Consider the following 15,152-nt stretch of genomic DNA (forward strand, 5'->3'; position numbering starts at 1 on the left):
ATGAGATGACAGATATTAACCTGAACTTATTGTGGTAATCACTTCACAATATATGTAAGTCAAATCATTATACTGTATAACGTAAGCTTGCATAGTATTATGTCAATTATATCACAATAAGACTGGAAAAATAAATAAGCATAAAAAAAAAAAACTCTTCTTAGGTTCTCAATATTTCCTCCAAAATTGGAAAATGCCCCAAAGGAAAAGTGTCCCTAGGTGCTGGGCTCAGCTTGCTGTACATCTGTTTTCTTCAGATCCTAGACAATAATTCTTTATTATCTTGTTAGTTGTCTGATGTTTTCAAAGAGAGTTTTAAACATGTGTTTATCCAGAACTTTCTGTCCTTTACAGAAGGTTCACTGAAATTATCCAGTCTGCCATTACTAGAAACAGAAGTCTCCAGAACTTTTATTTATACATGGTTCATGCTAGTCATTTCTATAGCCAAATGTCAGCAGTCAGGCTCATCTTTTTTTTTTTTTTTTCAGGCTCATCTTTGAATCAACGACCTTTCTTTCCCTTGCCAGCACAACTACAAGGAATCAACAGTATTACAAAGGTGTGCTAATTTCAACATTGTTGCTATATGCCTATATTCAGCCCACCTTACTTTAGATAAGAATGTCTAAGTTTCATTTCAGTTGGCTTTACTTGGTAACACCTCCTCAATTGTTACTGCTACAGAAAATATTATTAGTCAGGATGGTGCAGTGGAAAGAACATTGAAACAGGAGTTAGAAAACATGGATTTGAATCTGTTTCTACCATGTGTTTACTGCCTTTGTTCCACAGTCTCACTCACACTAAACTCTCTATGGATCTTCCCTGATGACTCAGTGTTAAAGAACCCGCCTGCCAATGCAGGAGACTCAGCTTCGATCCCCAATCTGGAAAGACCCCATATGCCTCAGAGCAGCTGGGCTCATGCCCCACAACTACTGAGCCTGTGCTCTAGAGTCCACGTACTGCAACTACAAAGCCCACACTCCCAGAGCACAGTGCTCTGCAACAAGAGAAAGTGTTAGCTGCTCAGTCATGTCTGTCTTTGAGACACCATGGACTGTAGCTCACCAGGCTTCTCTGTCCATGGGATTTTCCAGGCAATAATACTGGAGTGGGTTGCCATTTCCTTCTCCATGGGATCTTCCTGACCCAGGGATTGAACCCAGGTCTTCTGCATTGCAGGCAGTTTCTTTACTATCTGAGCCACCTGGGAAGCTCTGCAACAAAAGAAGCCGTCACAATGAGAAGCCTGTACACCGCAGCTAGAGAGTAGCCTCTGCTTGCTTGCTTGCTAGGGAAAAGCTGGCGCAGTGACAGAGACCCAGCACAGCCAAATATAAATAAATAAATAAAATTTACCAAACAAAAAATTTAAACCTTCTATGAATAAGCAGACTAAAAAGATGAATCAAAGTCAGTCTTTGGCTTCTGCTCAGTTTCTATACACTTTCACATGTTTATTTCTGTTAGGAATAATACCTATTTCACGTGGTTGTTGTGAGGATTAACTAAGGAAACAAGTTACAAACATTGAATTCATAACTAGGATTAATATTTACTTAATTAATTAACTTAAATATTAACTAACTTAAATATTAACTTACTTAAATATTAACACTTAATATTTATTGAATGTTTTTCATTTTTGACATGATATTTTATGTAACAGTTTTGTTTTTGAAAAATTTGTAAATTATGCTTTCAAAGCACTAAGGAAACTAAGTTTTAAAAGGAAATTTATTGAAGATGTGGGAAGACTCCTATACTCTAATACTGCAGAGTATTAAATCCACTTCATTTAATCTCTTGTAATCATACTGATTTTCATAAAATCAGTGTATTAGAGTATGTTTAACCTGCAATAAAGACACAAGCACTTCCTCTCTTTGGATGGTCTGGAAGCCTCACAGCGTTGATGGTATCCCTTGCTGGGACCATAAACAGTGCTGCGGTTCTGTGTGTCTGCAAGAGTGAAGTGTTGACCTGAATGTAGAGTATACACCATAAAAGTATCCTATGAGGCCATGAGGTTTAGTAAGCACCCGGAAAAAACACCTTACAATCAATTTCCTAAGGCCCTAATCCCAGATATTAATTCAAACATGATTCTGTGGTTCTGAAGGGTGAAAGGTTTTATGACATTATTACATTTCAGAAGGTTTCATCATTTATTATGTTGACTGAAACTTTATCACTGTTTTAAGTTGCACTCTTCATGAGATCATTTTGTTCCTTTAGAATCTAAATCTGGGTAATGGATATAGTGCTTTTAGTTTGCAGTTATCTGTAGGTTGTCATTTTCTTAAAAATTTTTTTAAAAACAAAACACCTTGGCATTTTAATAGAAATATAAACATCCTCACTTCATTTTGATAATGTGCTAGCAGTGAGTATAAATGTTAATAAACAAATGTGGATTCAATACCATAACTCAGGAAATAATATTACATTAGAAATTTCAAATAATCTTTTTTGGGGTGAATGTAGGCTTGAAACAATATTCAAACTCATTACCAAGAAAATATTGGAAATAATCAGCTTCTTAGCAACACAGGGATTTTTCAGGTCAAGTATCTGTTAAAAATGTTTAAACAAAGTAGAAATTTTCGTGAAAGCCTTCCATTTGAATGTGTGATTCACTTTATAAAATACCTTAAAAGACCAATATTCTATGATATACAGTTTTGCATATTTACTGTCATTTCATTTCAAAATTGGCTCCAATGTATTGATTTTGCACTGTGTATTCTTAAAATTATGGTAACTAATTTCCAATCAATTTCAAAATTAACAATGGTTTTATGGTACCTGGTGAGAGACTCTGAGGCTGGAAAAGATTGAAGGCAATTGGAGAAGAGGGCAGCAGAGGATGAGATGGTTAGATAGCATCACTGACTCAATGGACATGAACTTGAACAAATTCTGGGAGATAGTGGAGGAGCCTGGCATGCTGCAGTCCGTGGGGTTGCAAAGAGTCAGACATGGCTTAGTGAATGAACAACCACAGCAATTGGTACCAGTGGAGGTAGAAGCAACACAGGGCAAGGAGCTGACTGCCAAGGTTCCGATCCCTGCCCTACTACTTATCAGCTGTGTTAAGGGAAATAAACTGAACTTAAGACTCAATTTTGTTATCTGTAAAATAGGGATAAGAGTGATGGTACCCACCTCATAGCATTTTGTGAGGAATAAATGAGATCAGCCATATCAAGTGATTTGCATTGGACTGGCAAAGAGTAAACACTCTTTAAGTAGTAGCTATAAGGAGTATATACTAAAATATGTATTTAATACATAGCTTATGTTAGGAAGGAGCAATGAAAGTAAAGGTAGATAATAGATACATAGTCAATATTTTTCAGCCATAGAATATTGTGTAGGTCACTTAATATGTGATCTAGGTCACTCATGTGTAGGTCACTTAATATGCGTAGGTCACTTAATAAATCCATCATATTACTTCTGCAACCTAGGATTTACCACTCAGTTGTTTCTCAAATTGACTTACATAGAAAAATGAGATCAGATCAAAGAAATAAGTTAAATTCTATCATCAGTGTAATTTTCTATATGAAAATAGACCACAGTCTTGCAGAATATTAAAAAAATTATGCCTCCTTATGTTTCCAACTTGCTCCATATTTAAGCATCTCTCAGGAAGAGAAAAATACTTCCTTAATACTTCCTTAATATGACTTTTTAAAAATGTCATACACAGAGCCACATCAACAGCCAATAGAGACATTCCTATTAAAACAGGCAAAAATCAAAAGCACCTAATAACATTATCATTATTCAAAATTGCTCTGAAAGTTCTGGACAACATAATAAGATATGAAACAGAAATGAGATATAACAATTGGAAGAGTGAATACATTTATCACATTGCAGATTACAATGCTAGACAATGTCTAACCAGAAGAGAACCAGGAGGAAGTGAGGCTCTCTTTAATTCAACAAATATTTCCTGAGTATCTATGCCAGACATTGTGCTGGTGCCAGGAATGGCAGTGATATGGCTCTTGCTCTCGTGAAGTTTTCAGTCTCATGAGAAAAATAAAAATTAAATAAACTCAAGAAAGCATGTTTTAAGTGCAAGGTTTATAAAGGAACAACAGACAAGGTGGCGGGAGGTGAGGAAGTAGGAGACAGTATAAAATTTAGAAACGGGGTCAGGCAAGTCTGTCTAAAGAAATAATATTCGAGCTCAGACAAAGAGGTATGAACAGCAAATTGCAAAGAGCTGGAAACCAAAGACCAGGGAGCTAGGAGAAGAATGGCAGGAGACGAAGTGAGAAAGACAGGCAAGGTTCAGTTTGTAGAGGTTTGGATGCTGTCTGCTGTTAGTAATAGAAAGATTAATTTCAAAAACTTCAAATACGAAGAAGTTTATTATCCAACCCAACAGAGGAGCAAAGGCACATGGTTACAGGACTGGATATGTCAGTTGCTCAGCCATAGCACCAAGGATGAAGATTCTTTCCATGCTGACTCCATATTTCAGGGCTGGATCCTCATGATGCTTAGGTGGCTGCTGAAGTTCATTTTTTAAGAGCAAATTAACTCTTCCCAGAAGCATTCCCACAAGCATCTTACCCCTTCCCATCCCTTCCTCCCCCAGAAGGTTTGTAACTATGTCTCCTTAGTCAAATTTGTGTTGTGCAAATGCCATAAACTAACAATGGTTAAAGGAGTGGAATCTACCATAACTCACCTACTGGGGCCTGGCCACATGCTTCAGGAACACTGATACCTAAATGAAAGTTTCTTAACCAGAGGCTCATGAACACCTTGGGCAAGATAGCATTCAGCAGATGTGTAAACTGGGACTGGGAAACATTACATCTTTATTTTTTAAATAATCTCTAGCTGAAATCTTCTTTTAATTATGAAGGTAAGCAAAAAAACAAAAACAAAAGCACAGTAGTAATGGTAGTGTCTGTGATTTTATCACAGGAGGAAGTCACAGGTATTTTCATATCACAATACAGTTATGGTTACATCACAGTCCTGCATTCCCTATTTCACCTGTTTTGGGATCAATACATTGAAGGAGGTGAGCCAAAGATGACCCTAAAATGTAATGTTACTATGTACGCTAAATAGCAAATGCTTTCACACTGATAGATGTGTTAAAAATGAAAACTTAATTTCAATGCCTATGTTTTATCCTTTTGTTTGATGCACAGTAAAGGGGTACACATATTACTATTCTACAAATTTGTTTTTGATAACTATATTTCAAAATAATTTATTTTCTTCATAACCTGACATATTTTATATATTAAAAAAGATTATTCTGAAAAAGGGTCCTAAAAGTTATACTAGCCTGTCAATAGGGTCCACCTTGAATCTTCCAGAAAGACCAAAGGCTCGAGTAGGGTATGAGGAGAGATTATGGTGAGCAACTAAAAGTACTCATATCAAGGGGTATGAATTTCATATCCAAGGACAACAGAAATTAGTGTAGTGTGTCTTTAAAGAAAAAACTTTACTGAAGTTTAACATACATAGAGTTAAATCTACTGGGGTGTATTTTTTTCAGATTTCTGTAGAGTATTCCATTGAAAGGTTTTAAGAAGGATTTGCTTTTTGGAGAGATTTCTCTGGCTCAAGAATAAATTAGAAAAACATCAGAGGTAAAGAGATGAGTTAGGAAGTTATTATAATGGTCGAGGCAAGGGCTGACAGTATTTAGATAGGTCTGTGTTAGTTGAAATGGAGAATATGGGGATATATTTTCTATGGTATTTGGGATGTATTTATGTAGAGGTGTACGCACGAGCTCATCCAACTTCTGTAGCCTTGAAATTTATACAATTGTGAAAGTGGTTTTAAAAACTTACAAAATCACAAATACCAAAAATACAAGTAAAAGGGACAGAATCTTGAATGGGTCCTGGACAAGCTTGAATTTCACTTGTGTCACAGTAAATCTGCCTCTGGCGATAGAAAGAGGGCTAGAAATCCCACCAAGAGCTGACATTTGTGGATTATTTACTCTTGTCAGATACTAGTTTGTTCACTTTTTGTTGTTGTTGTTGTTCAGTTGCTCAGTCGTGCCCAACTCTTTGCAACCCAATGAACAGCAGCATGCCAGGTTTCCCTACCCTTCACTAGCTCCTGGAGCCTGCTCAGACTCACATACATTGAGTCAATGATGCCTTCCAACCATCTCATCCTCTGTCGTCCCCTTCTCCTCTTGCCTTTCCCAGTATCAGAGTCTTTTCCAATGAGTCAGTTCTTCGCATCAGGTGGCCAAAATATTGGAGCATCACTCCTTCCAATGAATATTCAGGACTGATTTCCTTTAGGATTGATTGGTTTGATCTCCTTGCAGTCCAAGGGACTCTCAAAAGTCTTCTCCAGTACCACAGTTCAAAAGCATCAATTCTTCAATGAAAGCCTTCTTTATGATCTAACTCTCACATCCATATGTGACTACTGGAAAAATCATAGCTTTGACTATATGGACCTTTGTCAGCAAAGTGATGTCTCTGTTTTTTAATACACTATCTAAGTTGGTCATAAGTTTTCTTCCAAGGAGCAAGCGTCTTTTAATTTCAGGGCTGCAGCCACCATCTGCAGTGATTTTGGAGCCCAAGAAAATAGTCTTTCACTGTTTCCATTGTTTCCCCATCCATTTGCCATGAAGTGATGGGACTGGATGCCATGATCTTAGTTTTTTGAATGTTGAGTTTTAGGTCAGCTTTTTTACTCTCCTCTTTCACCTTCATCAGAAGGCTCTTTAGTTCCTCTTCACTTTCTGCCATGAGGATGCTGTCATCTGCCTATCTGAGGTTATTGATATTTCTCCTGGCAATCTTGATTCCAGCTTGTGATTCATCCAGCCCAGCATTTTGCATGTTGTACTCTGCATATAAGTTAAATAAGCAAGGTGACAATATACAGCCATGACATACTCCAATCCCAATTTTGAACCAATCTGTTGTTCTGTGTCCAGTTCTAACTGCTGCTTCTTGTCCTGCATACAGGTTTCTCAGCAGGCAGATAGGTGGTCTGATATTCCTGTCTCTTTCAGAATTTTCCACAGTTTATTGTGATCCACACAATCAAAGGCTTTAGTGTAGTCATTGAAGCAGAAGTAGATGTTTTTTCTGGAATTCTCTTGCTTTCAGTGATCCAACGGATGTTGGCAATTTGATTTCTGGTTCTTCTGCCTTTTCTATATCTAGCTTGTACATCTGGAAGTTCTCAGTTCATGTACTGCTGAAGCCTAACTTGAAGGATTTTGAACATTACTTTGCTAACATGTGAAATGAATGCAATTGTGCAGCAGTTTGAATATTCTTTGGCATTGCCTTTCTTTGGGATTGGAATGAAAACTGACCTTTTCCAGTCCTGTGGCCACTGCTGAGTTTTCCAAATTTGCTGGCATATTGAGTGTGGCACTTTCACAGCATCAACTTTTAGGACTTAAAATAGGTCAGCTGGAATTGCATCACCTCCACTAGCTTTGTTCATAGTGATGCTTTCCAAGGACCACCTGACTTCACCCTCCAGGATGTCTGACTCTAGGTGAGTAATCACAGTATCATGATTATCTAGGTCATGAAGACCTTTTTGTACAGTTCTTCTGTGTATTCTTGCCACCTCGATCACTTCTGCTTCTGTTAGGTCCATACCATTTCTGTCCATTACTGTGCCCATCTTTGCATGAAATGTTCTCTTGGTATCTTTAATTTTCTTGAAGAGATCTCTAGTCTTTCCCATTCTATTGCTTTCCTCTATTTCTTTGGATTGTTCATTTAAGAAAGCTTTCTTTTCTCACCTTGCTATTCTTTGGAACTCTGCATTCAGATGCTTATATCTTTCCTTTTCTCCTTTGCCTTTCACTTCTCTTCTTTTCTCAGACAACTATTTTGCCTTTCTGCATTTCTTTTTCTTGGGGATGGTTTTGATCACTGCCTCCTGTAAATGTAACCAACCTCCATCCCTTAATTCTCACAATAATCTTATGAGGTGTTTTCATCTTCCCCATTTTCATAGATGACAAACTGAGGCTCAGTGAGATGAGAAATCTACTCAAGTCAACAACTAGTAAGTGATAGAGCTCATACCTGAATCAGGCTTTCTAGCCCTTGATCAGGATTCCATTACTGTCTCAATATATACTTCCAGGTTTCAGGACTGAGAAACAGGTTAGATGATAATCCCATTTATTGATATGATAAAACCTACAAGATGAGCAGTTTGAGGAATACTGGAAGAGCAAGAACTTTGTTGTGAATAAGTCCAGTTTGCAACACTTCAGTTCAGTTCAGTCGCTCAGTCATGTCCAACTCTTTGCGACCCCATGAATTGCAGCGTGCCAGGCCTCCCTGTCCATCACCACCTTCCGGAGTTCACTCAAACTCACATCCATCAAGTCGGTGATGCCATCCAGCCATCTCATCCTCTGTCGTCCCCTTCTCCTCCTGCCCCCAATCCCTCCCAGCATCAGAGTCTTTTCCAATGAGTCAACTCTTCGCATGAGGTGGCCAAAGTACTGGAGTTTCAGCTTTAGCATCATTCCAAAGAACACCCAGGGCTATTTTAGAAAAGGCAGAGGAACCAGAGATCAAATTGCCAACATCTGCTGGATCATGGAAAAAGCAAGACAGTTCCAGAAAAACATCGATTTCTGCTTTATTAACTATGCCAAAGCCTTTGACTGTGTGGATCACAAGAAACTGTGGAAAATTCTGAAAGAGATGGGAATACCAGACCACCTGACCTGCCTCTTGAGAGATCTGTATGCAGGTCAGGAAGCAACAGTTAGAACTGGACATGGAACAACAGACTGGTTCCCAATAGGAAAAGGAGTACATCAAGGCTGTATACTGTCACCCTGCTTATTTAACTTGCAACACTTAATGCTACTTAAATTGTGATGTCAAATAGGCTGTTGATATTTAAGTCTAGACCTCACAGAAGAGATGCAAATGGTAGACACACACGTGGAAGTCATCAGCATGGGAATGGATGTGATAACCTAGGGAGAGCACCCTGCAAGTGGGGAGAGATGTGAAGGAGACCAAAAAGGGGATGCAGTTAGAAAAGAGGAAAACCAGGAGAGGTCAGTAACCCAGAAGCCAAAGGAGGCCATGATGAAATGTACATACATAATAAAATGTATGACTTTTATGATGTCGTAAAAGTCTTGTTGACCTTGACTGCATAGATAGAAGTGAGTCTGAGAAAAGAATGTCACTTGGGATATTCAATAAAATCCCAAACTTCTACTTTTAGGGATCTTCCTAAAGAGCAAACAGAGATAGAGTAATGAAAAGAAGCCTCTGAGCAAGCACTCTATAAATATAATAAACATTCAAGAGATGACCTGGTCACTGGCTAAATATGAGGAAATTTTCAGTTTTATTTCCAGTCCAGCACTATTTGAGGAGAACAGAATTCTGGAAGGTGGAGGGGATGCTAGTTTACAATTGACCCCCTTTCTCCCCATTCATCAGATCTCCCTAAATTTTGATTTTTCTCTCAGGTGTATAGAGTGGGATTGAATACAATTCATGTTCACAATGCATGTATACCCTGAAATAATTCATTAAATTATTTAGTGAATTAGTTATTTTTAATATTGTGACAAAAGCACCCCAAATCCACCACTCAAAACACTGGTCCATCAACCTTGGAAGAAGCCACTCAGGGAGATCTTGTGAAGAGATATTGTTGGCACAGGGGACTGCAACAGCTGGAAAACCCCTGGCTGGAGTTGCAGCTAATTTCTGGAGCTACAAAAGCAAGCAATTCTAAGTCACATTAATAAGATGATCCAAACAAGGGCAGTAAAAGTCCCACTGTCCCATCTGTGCATCCACAGTGTCTGGTCTATTACAATCACTTCTAGGAGTTCTATTTTAAGGGGAATGACAAATCAGAGTATAACCAGAGAATGTAATTCAGGGTGGTAAGATATATTTAATCCAGGGATGAGGATGGTAGAGGTGGCTGGGAGGTAGAGCAAGTGCATTAGATCTTCCAGAGCTGTTCCACATTTGCTCTAGAGGGAAGAAAATGGGCCAAGGTTGATTTAAGTAGGAAAGTTGATCTTAGCTAAGTAAAATGAAGAGCTTCCTAAAAATACCTAGGCTGCTATCAACAGCTCTGAAAGAATAAGTTTTCTGTCTCCAGTGGAATTCATTCAGAGGCTGAGTGACCAGTAGGAGTGCTGCAAAATGAACTAGCCATATTTGAGCTAAAATTGGGCCTGATCCACTGACCTTTAGTTTCTCTAGCCTTAGTTTCTTCATCCAGCTCTCTCTCAAAGCCGCTTCATAATGATCTGCCATAACTAGTTGGCAACTTTCCCTTTTTTTAATGAAGTATAATTTATGTACAATATTATATACATTACATGTGTACAAGATATTCATAATTTTTAAATATTATATTCCATTTATAGTTACTACAACATATCGGCTATGGTCTCTGTATTGTACAATATATTCTTGCAGCTTATTTTATACATCACAGTTTGTACCTCTTAGTCTCCTATCCCTATATTGCCCCTTCCCTCTTCCCTCTCCCCATTGGTAACCACTAGTTTGTGTCTCTATATCTGTGAGTTTATTTCTTTTTTGTTATATTCATTAGTTTCTTATATTTTTTAGAGTCCACATGTAAGTGATATCATAAAGCATTTGTCTTTCTCTGTCTGACTTAGTTCACTTACCATAATGCCCTCCAAGTCCATTCATGTTCCTGCAAAGGGCAAAATTTCATTCCTTTATATGGCTAAGTAATATTCCCTTGTATATACATATACCACTTCTTCTTTATCCATTCATCTATTAATGGACATCAAGGTTGTTCCCATATCTTGGCTATTATAAATAAGGCAGCTATGAACATTGGAGTGCATGTATCTATTTTTCAGATTTTCAATGTTTTTATTTTTTTTAATTCACTTTTAATTGGAGGATCATTGCTTTACAATATTGTGTTGGTTTCTGCCATGCAACAACATGAATCAGCCAGAAGTATACCTATGTTTCCTTCCTCTTGAACCTCCCTCCCACCCCCTACTCCATCCCACCCCTCTAGGTTGTCACAGAGCACAGGGTTGAATGTCCTGTGTTATACAGCAATTTCCCACTAGCTGTCTATTATACATATGGTACAGAGAAGGCAAATGGCACTCCACTCCAGTACTCTTGCCTGGAAAATCCCATGGACAGAGCCTGGTAGGCTATAGTCCATGGGGTCTCGAAGAGTCAGACACGACTAAGCGACTTTACTTTCACTTTTCACTTTCACGCATTGGAGAAGGAAATGGCAATCCACTCCAGTGTTCTTGCCTGGAGAATCTCAGGGATGGGGGAGCCTGGGGCTGCTGTCTATGGGGTCACACAGAGTCTGACACGACTGAAGCGACTTAGCATACATATAGTAATGAATATGTTTCAATGCTTCGGTGCTACTGTCTCAATTCTTCCTACCCTTTCCTTTGGTTTGTCTTGGAAATGAACAGTGATCATTCTGTCATTTTTGAGATTGCATCCAAGTACTGCATTTCGGACTCTTTTGCTGACTATGATGGCTACTCCATTTCCTCTAAGGGAGTCTTGCCCACAGTAGTAGATAGAATGGTCACCTGACTTAAATTCACCCATTCCAGTCCATTTTAGTTCACTGATTCCTAAAGTGTTGACATTCACTCTTGCCATCTCCTGTTTGACCACTTCCAGTTTGCCTTGATTCACGGACCTAACATTCCAGGTTCCTATGCAGTATTGCTCTTTACAGCATCGGACTTTACTTCCATCACCAGTCACATCCACAACTGGGTGTTGTTTTTGCTTCGGCTCCATCTCTTCATTCTTTCTGGAGTTATTCCTCCACTCTTCTCCAGCAGTATACTGGGCACCTACCAGCTTTGGGACTTCATCTTTCAGTGTTATACCTTTTTGCCTTTTCATGCTGTTCACGGGGTTCTCAAGGCAGTACTGAAGTGGTTTGTCATTCCCTTCTCCAGTGGATCACGTTTTGTCAGAACGCTCCACCATGACACATCCATCTTGGGTGGCCCTACACGCCATGGCTCTTAGTTTCATGGAGCTAGACAAGGCTGTGGTCCACGTGGTCAGTTTGGTTAGTTTTCTGTGACTGTGGTTTTCGTTCGTCTGCCCTCTGATGCATAAGGATAGGAGCTTATGGAAGCTTCCTGATGGGAGAGAATGACTGAGGGGGAAACTGGGTCTTGTTTTGATGGGTGGGACCATGGTCAGCTTAGTTCAGCTCAGTCACTCAGCCGTGTCTGACTCTTTGCGACCCCAAGGACTACAGCATGACAGGCCTCCCTGTCCATCACCAGCTCCCAGAGTTGACTCAAATTCATGTCCATTGAGTTGGTTGATGCCATCCAACAATCTCATCCTCTGTCATCCATTTCTCCTCCCACCTTCAATCTTTCCCAACATTGGGGTCTTTTCAAATGAGTCAGTTCTTCGCATCAGGTGGCCAAAGTATTGGAGTTTCAGCTTCAGCATCAGTCCTTCCAATGAATATTCAGAACTGATCTCCTTCAGGATGGATTGGTCGGACCTCCTTGCAGTCCATGGGCCATGTTCAGTAAATCTTTAATCCAATTTCCTGCTTGTCCTGAAGCCAAACTATGGTGGAGGTAATGAAGATAATGGCTGCTGCTGCTGCTGCTAAGTCATGTCAGTCATGTCTGACTCTGTGTGACCCCATAGACGGCACCAAACAGGCTCCTCTGTCCCTGAGATTCTCCAGGCAAGAATACTAGAGTGGGTTGCCATTTCCTTCTCCAATGCATGAAAGTGAAAGTGAAGTCGCTCAGTCATGTCCGACTCTTAGCGACCCCATGGACTGCAGCCCACCAGGCTCCTCCATCCATGGGATTCTCCAGGCAAGAGGACTGGAGTGGGGTGCCAGTGCCTTCTCCAAAGATAATGGCGACCTCCTTCAAAATGTCCCATGCCTGCATTGCTGCACTCAGTGCCTCCGACCCTGAAACAGGCCACCACCAACCCACGCCTCCACCAGAGACTCCTGGACACTCATGGGCATGTCTGGGTCAGTCTCTTGTGGGGTCACTGCTCCTTTCTCCCGGGTCCTGGTGCACACAAGGTTTTGTTTGTGCCCTCCAAGAGTCTGTTTCCCCAGTCCTGTTTAAATTCTGGTGGCTCTATGGTGGGGTTAATGGTGCCCTCCTCCAAGAGGGCTTATTCCATACCCAGGTCTGCTGCACCCAGAGCCCCTGTGGCAGGCTACTTCTGACCCGTACCTCCAAAGGAGACACTCAGACACAGTTCTGGCTCAGTCTCTGTGGGTTGGGCATGCATTTTGTGTCCTTCCCAGGGCTGAGCAGCTCAGGTGACCAGGTGCTTGGAGAGTGCACTGTCCCAGGTGGGCCATGCATCTTAATCACCTCCCCGGTCCCAGCCACTTGGCTTCCCAGGTGCGCCATGAGAGCACCATCTCAGGTGTGCCATATGTCTCCTCTGGAGAGCTGATCTCAGCCTGTGACCCTCCTGGCAGATGTCAACTGTCCAGGATCTCAGGAAGATGTGGTTAGCGGCTGGTAGCCTGCTCACAGTTTGGTGAAAGATGCTTTTTCTGGGGCCGAGATTGCAGCAACCCCTTGCCTTCTGGCTCTGGCAAGCCTGCCTCTCTGCCTCTAGGCAGGGAAGGGCCCTGGCTAGCTCTCCTCTAGTAATCACACAATCCTTTGTTCTGTGAGTGGGCCAGGCCGTGCCTTAGGTTGTTAGCTTAGAGCTTTTCACAGGAAAGTTCTCTTTTCCCTAGTTGTGGTTAGGGGTATATTCTGTGGGGTTTTGTGTTTTTTTTTTTTTTTCTCCCAGTTATGTTGCCTTCTGAGATTCCAAAACTTCCCACCAACCCGTGTCTGAGAGGGTTTCCTACTGTGCGAAACTTCTCCTACTTCATCACTCCCTCCCCAGGACAGGTCTCCATCCCTAACTCTTTTGTCTCTCTTTTTTTCTTTTATATTTTGTCCTACCTCTTTTTGAAGAGAATAGGCTGGCTTTCTGGGTGCCTGGTGTCCTCTGCCAGTGTTCAGAAGTTGTTTTGTCGAAGTTGCTCAGCATTCAAATGATCTTTTGATGAATTTGTGGTGAGGAAAGTGGTCTCCCTGTCCTATTCCTCTGAAGTTGAATGGCTCTATGAAGACCTACAAGACCTTCTAGAACTAAAACCCCAAAAGACATCCTCTTCATTATAGGGGACTGGAGTGCAAAAGTAGGAAGTCAAGAGTTACCTGGAGTAACAGGCAAATTTGGCCTTGGAGTACAAAAAGAAGCAGGTCAAAGGCTAACAGACTTTTGCCAAGAAAACGTACTGGTCATAACAAACACCCTCTTCCAACAACACAAGAGAAGACTCTACACACGGACATCACCAGATGGTCAATACTGAAATCAGATTGATTATATTCTTTGTGGCCAAAGATGGAGATGCTCTATACAGTCAGCAAAAACAAGACTGGGAGCTGAATGTGGCTCAGATCATGAACTCCTTATTGCCAAATTCGGACTTAAATTGAAGAGTAGGGGAAACCACTAAACAATTGAGCTAGGACCTAAATCAAATCCCTTATGCTTATACAGTGGAAGTGACAAATAGATTCAAAGGATTAGATCTGATAGATAGAGTGCCTGAAGAATTATGGATGGAGGTGCACGACATTGTACAGGAGACAGGGATCAAGACCATCCCCAAGAAAAAGAAATGTAGAAAGGTAAAATGGTTATCTGAGGAGGCCTTACAAATAGCTATGAAAGGCAAAGGAGAAAAGAAAAGATATACCCATTTGCATGCAGAGTTCCAAAGAAAACAAGGAGAGATAAGAAACCCTTCCTCAATGATCAAGGCAAAGAAATAGAGGAAAACAATAGAATGGGAAAGACTAGAGATCTCTTCAAGAAAATTAGAGATACCAAGGCAACATTTCATGCAAAGATGGGCTCAATAAAGGACAGAAATGGTATGGACCTAACAGAAGCAGAAGATATTAAGAAGAGGTGGCAAGAATACACAGAAGCACTATACAAAAAAGATCTTCATGACCCAGATAACCATGATAGTGTGATCACTCACCTAGAACCAGACATCCTGGAATGCGAAGTCAAGTGGGCCTTAGG

The sequence above is a fragment of the Oryx dammah genome, unplaced genomic scaffold (assembly GCF_014754425.2).
Source record: "Oryx dammah isolate SB20612 unplaced genomic scaffold, SCBI_Odam_1.1 HiC_scaffold_29, whole genome shotgun sequence".
Classification (NCBI taxonomy): domain Eukaryota; kingdom Metazoa; phylum Chordata; class Mammalia; order Artiodactyla; family Bovidae; genus Oryx; species Oryx dammah.